The sequence below is a fragment of the Procambarus clarkii genome, chromosome 13 (genome assembly GCF_040958095.1).
Source record: "Procambarus clarkii isolate CNS0578487 chromosome 13, FALCON_Pclarkii_2.0, whole genome shotgun sequence".
NCBI lineage: Eukaryota > Metazoa > Arthropoda > Malacostraca > Decapoda > Cambaridae > Procambarus > Procambarus clarkii.
The window spans coordinates 43,564,509-43,583,480 of record NC_091162.1 but is presented as its reverse complement, the minus strand read 5'-3'; the positions used below and the strand labels follow the sequence as shown (position 1 = coordinate 43,583,480).

The 18,972-nt window shown below is 48.6% G+C and overlaps 1 protein-coding gene across 4 annotated transcripts in view; it reads left to right on the top strand.

Moving 5' to 3' along the window:
- Positions 1 to 6,895: 6,895 nt before the first annotated feature.
- Positions 6,896 to 18,972, top strand: part of LOC123757294 (leukocyte elastase inhibitor) — a 91,370-nt gene continuing 79,293 nt past the window's right edge. Inside the window, exon 1 of one of the 4 annotated variants that reach the window (XM_069323880.1) lies at positions 6,896 to 6,947. The gene's annotated coding sequence lies outside the window, so the exon portion shown is untranslated. Of the gene's footprint in view, positions 7,146 to 18,972 lie in introns of all 4 variants that reach the window. The other 3 variants (XM_069323878.1, XM_069323879.1, XM_069323881.1) reach the window with 3 other exon arrangements.

The window sequence follows — 18,972 nt, the reverse complement described above, 5'->3', positions numbered from 1 at the left end:
AAGACACCTATGTTGTTCTTCAGCTATATCTTGCTCTGGTTAGGCCTCATTTAGATTATGCAGTTCAGTTTTGGTCGCCGTACTATAGAATGGATATAAATTCACTTGAATGTGTCCAGCGTAGGATGACAAAGTAAATTCCCCAAATTAGAAATCTTTCATATGAAGAAAGATTAACAAAGCTTAAATTGCATTCACTGGAAAGGCAAAGAGTTAAGGGTGACATGATAGAGGTTTACAAGTGGGGTGAATGGACATAACAAAGGGAATAGTAATAGGGTATTAAAAGTATCAACACAAGAAAGAACACGAAACAATGGGTATAAATTGGATAAGTTTGGATTTATGAAAGACTTGGGTAAATACTGGTTCGGTAACAGGGTTGTTGATTTGTGGAACCAATTACCGCGTAACGTGGTGGAGGTGGGGTCCCTTGATTGTTTCAAACGTGGGTTGGACAAGAGCTGGGACATACTCCCCATCACTATATCTGAAATTGCCCTGTTATAAGTGTTTTCAGACCAAGTGGTATGAGGTAGCTTTGAGCTCTGTAATCACTTCATACACTCAGAAAAATTGGAAGATATTCTTGCGCTGTACCAGAGTGTGCTAGTAGAGGCCTTTCATATAGAATAGGGTAGCAGCTGTTGTTGTTGTTTACAATACAGCTACTCAGAAAAAAAGTTCCAAGTAGCTACGGTGAGCCCGTGGCGGCTTACCTGGTACAGAAGTGGGGCTGTTGGCCGGGAAACAGCAGGGTAACAGCACATTTCTGTGTATATATAAGCAATAGGAGAGGTCATAACATTTCTGTCTTGATGACAGCACGAGTGATGATGTTGGGAGACGTATCGTGTCCGGAGTCCGTGTTGACATGGTTATTTGCAACGATTGCGTGTTGTTAGAGTTAGACTTGATGTGAGCACTTGGCGTCAATGGTGGAGCTTCTTATTTACGATAAGTGAAGTTTGTCAAAGTTTTCTCCTCCATATGACTGATGAATGGCAATTTTGAGTCAAGGCGCCCGAGTGTGTGCAGCATCAATGTTGATCGACGGTTGGGCATGGCTTGTGTGTTATTTCTTATAGAGTTATAATTGATGTGAGCACTTAATTGGTGGTCAGTGGTGGCGCTTCTCTATAAACAATATATACTCTCGTGATTTAGTTTAGTATGGGGTTTAAAGAAAAAACAGCATACCAATGTTATATCACAGAAAACGAATTTATTATAAACAAATGTATTTGTCTTATAATATGGAAATGCATTCATAATAGATAACAATATGAATAGCCAAATTTCTGTGAATCCCCTACCATGTTGGAATCTGTGGAAATGACTGAGCAAATGTGCTGGCTGCTGAAGGCGCTGAAGGAAACCACATTGGTTTCATTTTGGACACAAATGTCCATGGAGATTCAGAAAGGAAACAATTATAGTTGAACATGCAGAAGAGTTCAAGAATCTGTGGTGAGAGTGATGGACACAGCCTTGACAACTATACTTCAGAGAATGTAAACATCTAAGAGGCATTAGAAATATGTGAAGAATTAAAAACCCTACATTGTTTGAGTTAGGGAAAACTCCATTTGTCATAGAGATACTATTCTTAACGATTCCCCCATTTTGTACTCGCAAGATAACATAAGATTTTAAGGGTTGACGAATGTTAATCTTCTTGTTAGATAAACTGTGCACTTGAGATAGTTAATAAGAACACGCCAATATATAAGACAACAAAAAGTTTTCAGAATGTTTTACACCACTATCAAGCAACATTTACAATTTATATAAATTATTTTAGGGAATAATACACAAATTTTATACTTAAACATGATATTAGTGTTTAGTGGAATGCATAAGGAATCAAACTGCATTAAAAAGAGCGATTTTTTGAAAATTTTGACAACTACTCTTTTCTGATCATAGAATAACTAAATGTATTTTCAAGGTTTCATACAGCTATTAAATATCATTCACAATTTATTTATGAATTTTACAAAAAACACCATAAATTTTATATTTAAACATGTAAAAACTATTTGTAATACATTAGGAACAAAATAGTCCTAGAAAAAACGTTTATAATAAAACATGTGTTTAAATTTTTGAATTAAAAGTTTCTCAAATGCACTCCTGCACCATTCTCAATGCAAGTTATTCCTACACTTATGGGAAGAGTTAGATGAAAGTTTTCAACACGTTTTATGTTTGCTGGGAGACAACAGGCAGGCCGTGGAAGGTGTCAGGCCATAGGGTCCAGGTGGTGGTGTAGGGAGACAGCAGGCAGGCCACGGCAGATGTCAGCCCACCAGGGTCCAGGTGGTGGTGTAGGGAGACAGCAGGCAGGCCACGGCAGGTGTCAGCCTACCAGGGTCCAGGTGGTGGTGGGGGAGGGGGGAGAAAACAGGCAGGCCGCAGCAGGTATCACCCCACCAGGGTCCAGGTGATGGTGGGGGGGGGGAGACAACAGGCAGGCTGTGGCAGGTGTTAGCCTACCAGGGTCCAGGTGGTGGTGGGGCGAGACAACAGGCAGGCTGCGGCAGGTGTCAGCCCACCAGGGTCCAGGTGGGGGTGAAGGGAGAAAACAGGCCGGCAGCAGCAGGTGTCAGCCAACCAGGGTCCAGGTGGTGGTGGGGGGAGACAACAGACAGGCCACGGAAAGTGTCAACTAACCAGGTTCCAGGTGGTAGTGGTGGATTTGACAACAGGCAGGCTGCAGCAGGTGTCAGCCTAACAGGGTCCAGGTGGTGGTCGTGGTGGGGGGGGGGGGGTGAGACAAAAAGGCAGGCAGTGGCAGGTATCAGCCCAACAAGAACCAGGTGGTGGTGGGGGTAGTTTAAAGGCAGGCTGCGGCAGGTGTCAGCCCACTAGGGTCAAGGAAGTGTTTAGGGGACCAGGTGATGGGGAAGGGGAGACAACAGGCAGGCTGCGGCAGGTGTCAGCCCACCAGGGTCCAGGTGGTGGTGGAGGGGGGGAGACAACAGGCAGGCCGTGGCAGGTGTCAGCCCACCAGGGTCCAGGTGGTGGTGGTGGGGGGAAGACAACAGGCAGGCCCCGGCAGGTATCAGCCCACCAGGGTCCAGGTGGTGGTGGGGGGAGACAACAGGCAGGCCCCGGCAGGTGTTAGCCCTCCAGTGTCCAGGTGATTGTGGGAGGTGACAACAGGCAGGCCGCCGCAGGTGTCAACCCACCAAGGTACAGGTGGTGGTGGGGGGGGGGGGGTAGACAACAGGCAGGCCACGGCAGGTGTCAGCCCACCAGGGTGCAGGTGGTGGTGGTGGGGGGGGGGGGTGAGACAACAGGCAGCTGCCACGGCAGGTGTCAGCCTACCAGAGACGGGAGGTGGTGGTGGGGGTCATCATAGCGGGGAACCCCCAAGAGGCGGCAAGTCTCGCGCCATCGGTGCGTCCCGCCAATGCAAAGTTTTCCCATAATATTTTTTGTGTTTTCTTTGCACAGAGTTTATGTCCAAGTGTAGCAACTACTGGTTCTCATAGTTGGGGTCCAGCTGTAGCAACTACTGGTTCTCATAGTTGGGGTCCAGCTGTAGCAACTACTGGTTCTCATAGTTGGGATCCAGCTGTAGCAACTACTGGTTCTCATAGTTGGGGTCCAGCTGTAGCAACTGCTGGTTCTCATAGTTGGGGTCCAGCTGTAGCAACTGCTGGTTCTCATAGTTGGGGTCCAGCTGTAGCAACTACTGGTTCTCATAGTTGGGGTCCAGCTGTAGCAACTACTGGTTCTCATAGTTGGGGTCCAGCTGTAGCAACTGCTGGTTCTCATAGTTGGGGTCCAGCTGTAGCAACTGCTGGTTCTCATAGTTGGGGTCCAGCTGTAGCAACTGCTGGTTCTCATAGTTGGGGTCCAGCTGTAGCTACTGCTGGTTCTCATAGTTGGGGTCCAGCTGTAGCAACTGCTGGTTCTCATAGTTGGGGTCCAGCTGTAGCAACTGCTGGTTCTCATAGTTGGGGTCCAGCTGTAGCAACTGCTGGTTCTCATAGTTGGGGTCCAGCTGTAGCAACTGCTGGTTCTCATAGTTGGGGTCCAGCTGTAGCAACTGCTGGTTCTCATAGTTGGGGTCCAGCTGTAGCAACTGCTGGTTCTCATAGTTGGGGTCCAGCTGTAGCAACTGCTGGTTCTCATAGTTGGGGTCCAGCTGTAGCAACTGCTGGTTCTCATAGTTGGGGTCCAGCTGTAGCAACTGCTGGTTCTCATAGTTGGGGTCCAGCTGTAGCAACTGCTGGTTCTCATAGTTGGGGTCCAGCTGTAGCAACTGCTGGTTCTCATAGTTGGGGTCCAGCTGTAGCAACTGCTGGTTCTCATAGTTGGGGTCCAGCTGTAGCAACTGCTGGTTCTCATAGTTGGGGTCCAGCTGTAGCAACTGCTGGTTCTCATAGTTGGGGTCCAGCTGTAGCAACTGGGTTAGCTCACTTAGCAAACACAGCTAAGTGAGTACTCAATTGTCAACGCCATCTGATACCTATGAACTGGGTGCCAAGTCTTGTAGGAATAAAAGGAAATGACACAGCAGACGCAGCGGTAAAAATGGCAACTAAGAGAAGAAATGTAGATATTTACATACCACAGAAACCAGTACAGGTTAAGAAAGTAATTAGAAATAGAGCTGTGCAGAAGATGCACAGTAACCACAACACAGCAGTTGCAACATTAGGATCTGCGGGATGGTACAAGAATTCAACAAACTACGAACCACTTATTTTGATGCCAGGAAGCAGTTGAACAACAGAAGTACACTTACATCGCATCAGGCTTGGGTACCCATGTGCATGGGACATAGGCTTTCAGGTTCCGGAAGATGAGAGGAAGTGTCAGCACTGTGGAGAAATGCCAGACAGACCACTGGAACATTATCTAACACAGTGTAAAATTACAAACCCAGTATAATTTCAACTTAGATTCAACAGAGCAGAAGTTGTTAAATACATGGGGCATAATCTTATTGAAGCGACCATACGAGTCATAAATACTCATACTCCGCCGAAGACAGAAACGTGAAACAATTAGTGGGCCTGGAAAAAAAAGAAAATCTAGGTAAGTCATCTTGTGGGTAAGTTATCAGGTGGGTAAGTTATCAGGTGAGTAAGTCATCATGTGGGTAAGTAATCAGGTGGGTAAGTCATTTTGTAGGTAAGTTATCAAGTGGGTAAGTCATCATGTGGGCAAGTTATCAGGTGGATAAGTTATCAGGTGAGTAAGTCATCATGTGGGTAAGTTATCAGGTGGGTAAGTTATCAGGTGGGTAAGTCATCATGTGGGTAAGTTATCAGGTGGGTAAGTCATCAGGTGGGTAAGTTATCAGGTGAGTCAGTCATCATGTGGGTAAGTTATCAGGTGGGTAAGTTATCAGGTGAGTAAGTCATCATGTGGGTAAGTTATCAGGTGGGTAAGTTATCAGGTGGGTAAGTCATCATGTGGGTAAGTTATCAGGTGGGTAAGTCATCAGGTGGGTAAGTTATCAGGTGAGTAAGTCATCATGTGGGTAAGTTATCAGGTGGGTAAATTGTCGGGTGGATGAGGCATAAAGTATTCACCTAATTGTACGCACATAGGTGTACTTGCAAGGTCTGAGCTTCAGATCTTTGGTCCCCCCTCTCAACAGTCAGTCAACTGGTGTACAGGTTCCTGAGCCTACTGGGCTCTATCATATCTAATATTAAAACTGTGTATGGAGTCTACCTCCACCACGTAACTTCACACAACATTTGTTAACAACTCTGACACTGAGAAATCTGTCTAATGTCTATGGCAGGAGTTACTGTGGCAGGAGTTACTGTGGCAGGAGTTACTGTGGCAGGAGTTACTGTGGCAGGAGGGTCCTGTGGCAGGAGGGTCCTGTGACAAGAGTTACTGTGGGAGGAGTTACTGTGGGAGGAGTTACTGTGGCAGGAGTTACTGTGGCAGGAGTTACTGTGGGAGGAGTTACTGTGGGAGGAGTTACTGTGGCAGGAGTTACTGTGGCAGGAGTTACTGTGGCAGGAGGGTCCTGTGGCAGGAGGGTCCTGTGACAAGAGTTACTGTGGGAGGAGTTACTGTGGGAGGAGTTACTGGGGGAGGGGTTACAATGGGAGAGGTTACTGTGGAAGAAGTTACTGGGGGAGGAGTTACTAGAGGAGTTACTGTGGGAGGAGTTACTAGAGGAATTACTGTGGGAGGAGTTACTGTGGGAGGAGTTACTGTGGGAGAAGTTATAGTGGGAGGGGTTACTGTGGAAGAAGTTACTGTGGGAGGAGTTACTGTGGGAGGAGTTACTGTGGGAGGAGTTACTGCAGGAGGGGTTACTGTGGAAGAAGGTACTGTGGGAGGAGTTACTCAAGGAGTTACTGTGGGAGGAGTTACTATGGGAGGAGTTACTGTAGGAGGAGTTACTGTGGGAGGAATTACTGTGGAAGGAGTTACAGTTGGAGGGGGTTACTGTGGAAGAAGTTACTGTGGGAGGTGTTACTGTGGGAAGAGTTACTGTGGGAGGGGTTACTGTGGGAGGAGTTACCGTGGGAGGGGTTACTGTGGGAGGAGTTACTGTGGGAGAAGTTACTGTGGGAGAAGTTACTGTGGGAGGAGTTACTATGGGAGGAGTTACTGTAGGGGGAGTTACTGTGGGAGGAATTACGGTGGGAGAAGTTACTGAAGGAGTTACTGTGGGAGGAGTTACAGTTGGAGGGGTTACTGTGGGAGGAATTACTGTGGGAGGAGTTACTGAAGGAGTTACTGTGAGAGGAGTTACAGTGGGAGGGGTTACTGTGGGAGGAATTACTGTGAGAGGAGTTACAGTGGGAGGGGTTACTGTTGGAGTTGTTACTGTGGGAGGAGTTACAGTGGGAGGAGCCAGAGGGAGGTGAGAGAACATATAAAGGGAGACTAGGAAAGTTTGAGGCCGGTCTGAGGCGACTACCGTGTGGACACCTACACTGCTGGTGCTGCTTCAGGTGTGTCTCAGTGTTCCTCACCTCTGCCACTGCTTCAGGTGTGTCTCAGTGTTCCTCACCTCGGCCGCTGCTTCACGTGTGTCTCAGTGTTCCTCACCTCGGCCGCTGCTTCACGTGTGTCTCAGTGTTCCTCACCTCGGCCGCTGCTTCACGTGTGTCTCAGTGTTCCTCACCTGGGCCCATCACATCAACTGAGAGGTAATATTGCCTGCAGTGTATACACTCACTGCTCATTGTTCGTAGCCAGAGCCACCTCACCGCTCGGTAATCGTAGCCAGAGCCACCTCACCGCTCAGTGATCGTAGCCAGAGCCACCTCACCGCTCAGTGATCGTAGCCAGAGCTACCTCACCGCCCAGTGATCGTAGCCAGAGCCACCTCACTGCTCAGTGACCGTAGCCAGAGCCACCTCACTGCTCAGTGATCGTAGCCAGAGCCACCTCACTGCTCAGTGATCGTAGCCAGAGCCACCTCACCGCTCAGTGATCGTAGCCAGAGCCACCTCACCGCTCGGTAATCGTAGCCAGAGCCACCTCACCGCTCAGTGATCGTAGCCAGAGCCACCTCATCGCCCAGTGATCGTAGCCAGAGCCACCTCACTGCTCAGTGATCGTAGCCAGAGCCACCTCACTGCTCAGTGATCGTAGCCAGAGCCACCTCACCGCTCGGTAATCGTAGCCAGAGCCACCTCACCGCCCAGTGATCGTAGCCAGAGCCACCTCACTGCTCAGTGACCGTAGCCAGAGCCACCTCACTGCCCAGTGATCGTAGAAAGAGCCACCTCACTGCTCAGTGATCGTAGCCAGAGCCACCTCACCGCCCAGTGATCGTAGCCAGAGCCACCTCACCGCCCAGTGATCGTAGCCAGAGCCACCTCACCGCTCAGTGATCGTAGCCAGAGCCACCTCACCGCCCAGTGATCGTAGCCAGAGCCACCTCACTGCTCAGTGATCGTAGCCAGAGCCACCTCACTGCTCAGTTATAGTAAAGAGAGCCACCTCACCGCCGAGTGATCGTAGCCAGAGCCACCTCACCGCTCGGTGATTGTAGCCAGAGCCACCTCACCGCTCAGTGATCGTAGCCAGAGCCACATCACTGCTCAGTGATCGTAGCCAGAGCCACCTCACTGCTCAGTGATCGTAGCCAGAGCCACCTCACTGCTCAGTTATAGTAAAGAGAGCCACCTCACCGCCCAGTGATCGTAGCCAGAGCCACCTCACCGCTCGGTGATCGTAGCCAGAGCCACCTCACCGCTCGGTGATCGTAGCCAGAGAAACCTCACCACTCGGTGATCGTAGCCAGAGCCACCTCACTGCTCGGTGATCGTAGCCAGAGCCACCTCACCACTCGGTGATCGTAGCCAGAGCCACCTCACCACTCGGTGATCGTAGCCAGAGCCACCTCACCACTCGGTGATCGTAGCCAGAGCCACCTCACCACTCGGTGATCGTAGCCAGAGCCACCTCACCACTCGGTGATCGTAGCCAGAGCCACCTCACCACTCGGTGATCGTAGCCAGAGCTACCTACTGTGTAAGGGGACGGGATATGACAGTGTAAAGGAACAAGATAGGTTAGTGTAAGGTGACAGGGTAGGACAATGTAAGGTGATAGAGGAGCACACTGTAAGGTGAAAGGATAGTACCAAGCAAGGTGACAGTATAGGACAGTGTAGGTAGGCCACGGCAGGTGTCAGCCCACCAGGGTCCAGGTGGAGGGGGGGGGGGGGAGACAACAGGCAGGCCGCGGCAGGTGTCAGCCCACCAGAGTCCAGGTGGAGGGGGGGGGAGACAACAGGCAGGCCGCGGCAGGTGTCAGCCCACCAGAGTCCAGGTGGTGGTGGTGGTGGTGGGGAGGAGACAACAGGCAGGCCGCGGCAGGTGTCAGCCCACCAGGGTCCAGGTGGAGGGGGGGGGAGACAACAGGCAGGCCGCGGCAGGTGTCAGCCCACCAGGGTCCAGGTGGTGGTTGTGGGGGGGGGGAGACAACAGGCAGGCCGCGGCAGGTGTCAGCCCACCAGAGCCCAGGTGGTGGTGGTGGTGGTGGGGGGAGACAACAGGCAGGCCGCGGCAGGTGTCAGCCCACCAGGGTCCAGGTGGTGGTTGTGGGGGGGGGGAGACAACAGGCAGGCCGCGGCAGGTGTCAGCCCACCAGAGCCCAGGTGGTGGTGGTGGTGGTGGGGGGAGACAACAGGCAGGCCGCGGCAGGTGTCAGCCCACTAGGGTCCAGGTGGTGGTGGTGGGGGGGGGGGGAAACAACAGGCAGGCCGCGGCAGGTGTCAGCCCACCAGGGTCCAGGTGGTGGTGGTGGGGGGGGGAGACAACAGGCAGGCCGCGGCAGGTGTCAGCCCACCAGGGTCCAGGTGGTGGTGGTGGAGGGGGGGGGGGGGGGAAACAACAGGCAGGCCGCGGCAGGTGTCAGCCCACCAGGGTCCAGGTGGTGGTGGTGGGGGGGGGGGGGGAAACAACAGGCAGGCCGCGGCAGGTGTCAGCCCACCAGGGTCCAGGTGGTGGTGGTGGGGGGGGGAGACAACAGGCAGGCCGCGGCAGGTGTCAGCCCACCAGGGTCCAGGTGGTGGTGGTGGGGGGGGGGGAACAACAGGCAGGCCGCGGCAGGTGTCAGCCCACCAGGCTCCAGGTGGTGGTGGTGGTGGGGGGGGGGAAACAACAGGGAGGCCGCGGCAGGTGTCAGCCCACCAGGGTCCAGGTGGTGGTGGTGGGGGGGGGGGGTGAGACAACAGGCAGGCCGCGGCAGGTGTCAGCCTACCAGAGACGGGAGGTGGTGGTGGGGGTCATCATAGCGGGGAACCCCCAAGAGGCGGCAAGTCTCGCGTCATCGGTGCGTCCCGCCAATGCAAAGTTTTCCCATTATATTTTTCGTGTTTTCTTTGCACAGAGTTTATGTCCAAGTGTAGCAACTACTGGTTCTCATAGTTGGGGTCCAGCTGTAGCAACTACTGGTTCTCATAGTTGGGGTCCAGCTGTAGCAACTGCTGGTTCTCATAGTTGGGGTCCAGCTGTAGCAACTGCTGGTTCTCATAGTTGGGGTCCAGCTGTAGCAACTACTGGTTCTCATAGTTGGGGTCCAGCTGTAGCAACTGCTGGTTCTCATAGTTGGGGTCCAGCTGTAGCAACTGCTGGTTCTCATAGTTGGGGTCCAGCTGTAGCAACTGCTGGTTCTCATAGTTGGGGTCCAGCTGTAGCAACTGCTGGTTCTCATGGTTGGGGTCCAGCTGTAGCAACTGCTGGTTCTCATAGTTGGGGTCCAGCTGTAGCAACTGCTGGTTTTCATAGTTGGGGTCCAGCTGTAGCAACTCCTGGTTCTCATAGTTGGGGTCCAGCTGTAGCAACTGCTGGTTCTCATGGTTGGGGTCCAAGTGTAGCAACTGCTGGTTCTCATAGTTGGGGTCCAGCTGTAGCTACTGCTGGTTCTCAAATTTTCTGTATTGTCACGTTGAGGTTCTGGCTAATCTTGTTTCAATTTGAATAGAACCCAGTTCATTAAAAAAAGTTGGTGACACCCATACCTCAAGCGTCAAATGTGTTTGAATATATATAAATATATATATATATATATATATATATATATATATATATATATATTTATATATATATATATATATATATATATATATATACATATATATATACATATATATATATATATATATACATATATATATACATATATATATACATATATATATATATATATATATATATATATATATATATATATATATATATATATATATATATATATATATATATATATATATATATATATATATTATTAAATATGACCGAAAAAGTAAGATTAATAATTCTAACACGAATTTTCTCAATCTTTCGTACATTTCTTTTCACTGTTGGAGGTAATTCAAAAATCAATTCTCCAAAATTCATTTTTATTTCTAGTCTGACGCAACACTTGAGCGCGTTTCGTAAAACTTATTACATTTTCAAAGACTTTACACATACACAACTGAATAGAACTTACATATCTCTGATTTGTTTATATCTACATTTGAGTGAGGTGGATGGGGTGAGGTGGTATTTAATAGGGTATGAATTTCATCAATACAAGACAGAACACGAAACAATGGGTATTGAAATGGAAGTGATTGTAGAAAGCCTATTGGTCCATATTTCTTGATGCTTCTATATTGGAGCGGAGTCTTGAGGTGGGTAGAATATAGTTGTGCATTAATTGACTGTTGATTGTTGGTGTTGACTTCTTAATGTGCAGTGCCTCGCAAACGTCAAGTCGTCTGCTATTGCTGTATCTATCGATGATTTCTGTGTTGTTTACTAGGATTTCTCTGGCGATGGTTTGGTTGTGGGAAGAGATTATATGTTCCTTAATGGAGCCCTGTTGCTTATGCATCGTTAAACGCCTAGAAAGAGATGTTGTTGTCTTGCCTATATACTGGGTTTTTTGGAGCTTATAGTCCCCAAGTGGGCATTTGAAGGCATAGACGACGTTGGTCTCTTTTTAAAGCGTTCTGCTTTGTGTCTGGAGAGTTTCTCATGAGTTGGCTGGCCGTTTTTCTGGTTTTATAGTAAATCGTCAGTTGTATCCTCTGATTTTTGTCTGTAGGGATAACGTTTCTATTAACAATATCTTTCAGGACCCTTTCCTCCGTTTTATGAACTGTGGAAAAGAAGTTCCTGTAAAATAGTCTAATAGGGGGTATAGGTGTTGTGTTAGTTGTCTCTTCAGAGGTTGCATGGCGTTTCACTTTCCTTCTTATGATGTCTTCGACGAAACCATTGGAGAAGCCGTTGTTGACTAGGACCTGCCTTACCCTACAGAGTTCTTCGTCGACTTGCTTCCATTCTGAGCTGTGGCTGAGAGCACGGTCGACATATGCGTTAACAACACTCCTCTTGTACCTGTCTGGGCAGTCGCTGTTGGCATTTAGGCACATTCCTATGTTCGTTTCCTTAGTGTAGACTGCAGTGTGGAAACCTCCGCTCTTTTCAATGACTGTTACATCTAGAAAGGGCAGCTTCTCATCCTTTTCCATCTCGTAAGTGAAAAGCAGCACGGAACTCTGCTCAAATGCCTCCTTCAGCTCCTGCAGATGTCTGACATCAGGTACCTGTGTAAAAATGTTGTCAACATACCTGCAGTATATGGCCGGTTTCAAGTTCATGTCGACTAAGACTTTTTGCTCGATTTGCTACCATCGAGCAAAAAGTCTTAGTCGACATATATATATATATATATATATATATATATATATATATATATATATATATATATATATATATATATATATATATATATATATATATATGTCGTACCTAGTAGTCAGAACGCACTTCTCAGCCTACTATGCAAGGCCCGATTTGCCTAATAAGCCAAGTTTTCATGAACTATTTGTTTTTCGACTACCTAACCTACCTAACCTAACCTAACCTAACTTTTTCGGCTACCTAACCTAACCTAACCTAACCTATAAAGATAGGTTAGGTTAGGTTAGGTAGGGTTGGTTAGGTTCGGTCATATATCTACGTCAATTTTAACTCCAATAAAAAAAAATTGACCTCACACATAATGAAATGGGTAGCTTTATCATTTCATAAGCAAAAAATTAGAGAAAATTTATTAATTCATGAAAACTTGGCTTATTAGGCAAATCGGGCCTTGCATAGTAGGCTGAGAAGTGCGTTCTGGCTATTAGGTACGACATATATATATATATATATATATATATATATATATATATATATATATATATATATATATATATATATATATATATATATAATCAGATATGTAACTGTATAACCTTGCATAATAAAGTGTACATCATAATAAATAAAAAAAAGGGGGTGGTAGGAGAAGTGAACACTCTTTCGTATTCAGAGTTAAATGTCAAGTTTTTCCCTGAGTGCTCTGTGTTCCCTTCTCTGAGGCTGTGGGTCCCTATAATTGCACCAGTGGTGGTACCCCCCCATATATATATATAAATATACATATATATATATATATATGTATATATATATATATATATATATATATATATGTATATATATATATATATATATATATATATATATATATATATATATATATATATATATATATATATATATATATATATATATATATATATATATATATTGTCGGGGTTTATCGGTGAGCGACCGTATAAGTACATATTCCTGGCAAGGTCGCCAATGTCGGGGTTCACCTCATTAAGAGAGGGGCGAGTAACAGTATACTCAAGGTCACTCACCGTAGCCCTGCGGGTCTTCACTCTAATCCTCGCGGCGCTACTGTACGCCAGGAGCGTATCCCAGTCAATCCCAACCGGCCTCTGATCGAGAATGAGTGGGAACACAGCTCGTACTCTCTACAGCTTGTGTGCCCGCCCCGGCACAGGGCTCTACTACTAACCACAAGGTCGCCAACTGGTGTTTCCGGTGTCCAGTAACACGTCAGTGGTTTTGTTGAATTGTGGTAACAGTGGCAAGAGCACACTCAATATGTCTGATATCAGGCAGGTATTTACTTCTATCACTATCTGCTTTCAGATATTATATAGCCACAAGAAATATGGAAGGGATAATATAAACACCAATGTCCTTTGTATTTTACTTAAAACTCATTCAAAGACATCACAAGATTATATCAATAAGCAGACAGCTGTTTCAGGCGGAAGTCGCTCGTTCCCACATATAATCTTGAACTCGCTAAGGCGGCAACGCTCCCCCTCATGTCAATGTCAAAATCAGCTGGGCGACTACCACCGCGCGAATGTTACTTTATCTGTTTGCTTGTGGCGTGATGCGCCTGTTTCTTTAAGTTCTCAAAGATCACTAGAAGTTCAAACACACAATATTTGCGACAATAGTACGTAAATACTTCGCTGCACTGATCTTGAGCTCAATCAAACATCTCTATATTAATAGACACAATAACTCACTATCATGGTATAACATACTGCCCTTCATTTAATGATAACGTATGCAAGTATATATGACTGAAGTTCTCAGTAATTCCTTTCGTGGGCGATAACACAATTAATCACTGCAGACATGAATGATTATTCAATACACAAGCATAGACTTATATATATATATATATATATATATATATATATATATATATATATATATATATATATATATATATATATATATATATATATATATGGATGAATCATAGACATCAATAATGGTAATAACACAGTTACTAGGCACATAGCCTAACTCCAAATACTGGCATATTTATATATATATTCTCTTACTAAATGATCATATTAAAGTCTCATGAAAGACATTATCAACACAGTAAATTCATCAATTACTCCGGGTGCCTGCACACACCAATAATTATCATAAATACTGTGAAGACTCTATGTAGCCCCACTGCACACTTGTGCCTTACTGTGACATAGGTGAGCCTTGCTCACGACATACAAAATACTCAGGCTAAATAATATAGCTGACTAAAGGGGAATTGGGAGGGAAACTAGAATCACCTACTTCCACCTATCCTCCGGTGAGAGTTGAGTTGTAGCTCCTGGTCCTGGCTCCTGCCTTGTGTAGGGAACGCCCCCACACACACTCTGTCGTGTCCTCCAGGAACTCAATCAACGTCCCACCATAAGCGCGTTGTCTCCGTGCCTTTTCACTGCAGGTCCGTGCTCCTCCTCGACTTCTTGTAGGGTTGGAGTCGGTCTCCCGGCCGTCAACTTCTCCTCCCAGCTACGGCTGCCTGCCTACGTCTCGGCTGCAGTCGTTCGGATTCCCGATTAGTGTCTTCTTCACTGCTTCCCAGTGGATTGGCCCAGCCGCTACATCGTCACTGTGAAGCTATCAGACGTCCCAGACGATACTGCCTAGACTCCACCTGCACAGCACCCGATCCTGGAGCACTTGATGCTCAATATTCCGTCAATTCCCTCTTCGGTCCACACATGGAATGAAGGAAGACCTCTGGCGTACTTGCAGACTACGGGTGACGCGTAAGATCCACGGGAGTGGCGTATTACTGTCAGATTGACAGGATCAACCTTCACACATCCGCCCACCTTGACGTGTCGTGTCAGACTGATTGCGCCGCCGTGGCGCTCTGACCGGACCCCCCTTCCTTCGTGACGTCACATTCGCCATGGGATGTTTTCATTGGCTCCCTTTGCCACATCGCTGTCGGTGACCAATCTGGTGTCACTGACGTCACACAGTTTTGGCGGTAAAACAGAAGAGCCAGCGCCATATTGGCTTCCTAAAGGGCCTAAACCACAGGCCAAAATACTCTTCTTTTACAAATTTCTCGCCACTTCGAGAACACTACATTCTCCCACATATATCAAACTGATGCCTGCGACGTAGAGAACGCTCGGGTAAAGTGGACATGACTCTTACAGCAGGCATGGGAGAAATATAAAGGGGGGAACACCGTCACATACCCCTCCTCTTAAAATAAGAGTCATGTCTGGTTAGTGTATACGGGACAGGGCATCCGCAACCACGTTGTCCTTCCCCCTGATGTGCTTGATGTCCAGCCGGTATTCTTGCAGTAGCAACGCCCACCTCGTCAGACGTTGGTTGGAGTTCCTCATTTTGTACAAAAAGGTGAGAGGGTTGTGATCTGTGAACACCAGAACAGGTCTCGCCCCTCCTCCCACGTACACATCGAAGTGCTTCAGGGCCATAACTAGCGCCAATGCCTCTTTCTCAACGGTACTATAGGCCCGCTGGTATTTCACAAACTTCTTAGAGTAGAAAGCTACTGGCCTATGTATCTCACTCCTCTCTTGAGCCAACATGGCCCCTATCCCAACGTCGCTGGCGTCTATGTACAGGATGAATCCGGCTGAGAAATCTGGGGATATTAATACCGGGGCCTCCGTCAACAGTTTCTTGGTCTTCTCAAAAGACTCTTGGCAGGCCTCTCCCCATCTCCATCGCACATTCTTGGAGAGTAGCTCGGTCAGGGGATGCGCTACCATGGAAAAATTCCTGCAGAACCCATGATAGTACCCTATCATCCCGAGATACCTTAACAACTCTTTACGCGTTCTGGGCACGGGGTATTTTTTAATGGCTGACACTTTGTGATCTACAGGGGTTACTTCACCTTGGCCAATGACGAAGCCAAGGTACTCTAAGTGGGCCTTCTCAAACTTGCTCTTGGCTAAATTTACAGTCAAGTTAGCCTCCTCTAGCCTTCTAAACAATTCCTTGAGTCTCTCCAGGTGCGTCTTCCAATCGTCGGCGTACACGACGATGTCATCGATGTATACTGTGCAGCCTTCGGCACCCCTTAGCAACTCATTCATCATGCGCTGGAAACAGCTACCGCTGTTTTTCATTCCAAAGGGTAACACCTTGTACTGGTACAGCCCGTCAGGAGTTGCGAAAGCTGATATTTTCCTGGCCTCAGGAGTCAAAGAGATCTGGTAGTACCCCTTGAGCAGATCGACCTTGGATACGTACCTTGCACTGCCCACCTGGTCGATGCAATCGCTCACTCTTGGCATGGGGTGAGAATCTGCCACTGTGATGGAGTTCACCCCTCCTGTAGTCTGTACAAAAGCGGAAGGTACCATCGCTTTTCTTCACCAACAAGCATGTGGAACTCCACTCACTTTTACTGGGCTCGCCAAGGTCGTTCTCAAGGAGATACTCCACCTCCTTCCTCATCAGCTCTCGCTTCTCCGGGCTCACCCTATACGCGCTCTGCTTGACGGGCCTGGCGTCCCTCACCTCCACCTCGTGCGTTACACTCTTGTGTCGTCGGGGCATGTCGGTAAAGAGAGAGGCATTCTCCCTCAGTAGGTTCGTCAGGACCGCGCTCTGTTGCCCTTCCAGGTGTAGTAGCTTGTCCTCGATCTTCGCCAGACTCTCCGTGTTGGTGAGACGGGTGCCGTCCGCCCTGGACCACTTTCCTTCCTCCTCTGGAAGTTCCTGGTCCACCTGCATGCACAAAATCGTCTTCTGCTGGGGATCTCGGGTCACCGTCCCGTCCTGCACGGCGGCTCCTCCTTCCACAGGGAAGAAAGGCTTCAGGCGGTCTACGTGACACACCTGTTTCTTGCGGGGTCTATCCGGCTTCCCGATTTCATACGATACAGGACCCAACCGCCGTAGCACCTGGTATGGTCCCTCGAACCGCGACTCGGTCACCCTACTCTTACCCGGCAGCAATACCATCACCTGGGACCCAACCTGGAACTCCCTCAGCGTAGCTCTCTTGTCGTACCACTCCGACATCTTACGCTGCACCTCCTTCAGATGTTTCCCAGCTAGTTCCTTTGCTAGAGTGAGACGCTCCTTGAACTTTTGAACATATTCATTGAGCGTCCCCATGGTCACTCCCGGTGTCCATTGTTCCTTCAGCATGGACAGAGGACTTCGCACCTCGTGTCCATACACCAGCTGGAAAGGTGAGAAACCTAACGATTCTACCACCGCGTTACATATGGCAAACAACGCAGGGTATACTGCCTCATCCCACTCAGCCCCCTGTTCTGCGCAGAACACTCTCAGAACGGTCTTCAAGGTGGAGTGAAACCTTTCGATCGCCCCTTGCGACTGCGGTCGGTAAGGCGACAACCGAATCTGAGTCACTCCCCAACCTGTCACCGTCTGTCGGAACCACTTAGACTGGAATATAATTCCACAGTCTGTCTGAATTTCTCTGGGCTTCCCCACCCAAGAGAAAAATCGTTGTAGTTGCCCGGCTACTCCTTTCGACGTCAAACGTCGCATCGGGACGGCTTCTGGAAATCTGGTGGACGCACACATGATCGTCATCAGGTAGGTATTCCCTCGTTTCGTCCTTGGCAACGGACTCACCCCGTCGACCAACAGACGCTCGAATGCAGGCCCAAACGCCGGAACAGGGACCAACGGGGCCTTCGGTATCGCAGGTTGGCTCTTCCCTGCCCTCTGGCACGGTAAGCACGTCTTACAATAACGCCTCACGTCGGCGTCCATACCTGGCCAGTAGAAATGATCCCTGATCTTTAGCAGCGTCTTGGTCACCCCCAGGTGACCTGCAGAGTCCACAGAATGCGATATGTCTAACACTGCCGCTCTGCACTGGGCCGGCAACACTACCTGGTGCCTCGTACCTAGAGACTCTTCTCTGGCCTCCATCCTCACAGGCCTCCACTGTCTCATCAGCATGCCGTCCTGCATGTAAAAATGAGTGGCCCTCTCAGGACCAACACGTCCTCCTTTGGCCTCACGAATTAATTCGGGGAACTCCATTTGCTGCAACTCTCTAAGACGAGTGCGGTCTACCCCTAGAGAACTGGTGAGGGTCACCTGCAACTCACCATTCGGGCTGCCTTCGCCCTCCGCTCGTTCTCCGGGTCCCATGAAGAGGTGATCGATTCCCAGGCTGTCGAACGCCTCCTCAGCCCCATCAGATCCACACCCTCCATGTCCTTCGCGCTGTCTCGGCATCACAGCACAAACCGGGAACGCCACCGTGGCGATTCCTTTCTCGTCCCCACAGGCGTCTAACACTCCGCCCATCTCCTTATAGTGCTCTAGGCACTCCTCGCCCTTCACGAGATTCGGGAGGACATATCCTCCACATGCGTCATTTCCCAAGATGACTTGTGCCTCCATCTTGGGCATTGATGCACAGACCCCTACCACTAGGGTCTGGCAGCCATAATCAGAATTCAGAGTCACCTGGTGTAGGGGCAGCCTCACTGGGCCTCCCACAGTGGTCACCCTTGCCACCCCCACACTGGTACTCTCGTAACCCTCAGGGAACAGGGTTTCGCTCACCAGGGTAAAATCTGCCCCAGTGTCTCTTAATATCTTCACCGGGATGGGGTCTGCGTCCCCCATCCTTACGGTTCCCTCACACACGAATGGGTGAACTCTTTTCTCCCCACTCAGTACGGGTTCATCCCGTATCCTCTCGGCCATCTGGTCCTCGACCCTCACGAAAGCAACGTTCCCCCGCTGCTTAGGGCGTTTGCATTCCCGTGCGACGTGTCCGAATATTCCGCAATTGTAGCAGCGGATCTTCCTCGTCGGAGACCAT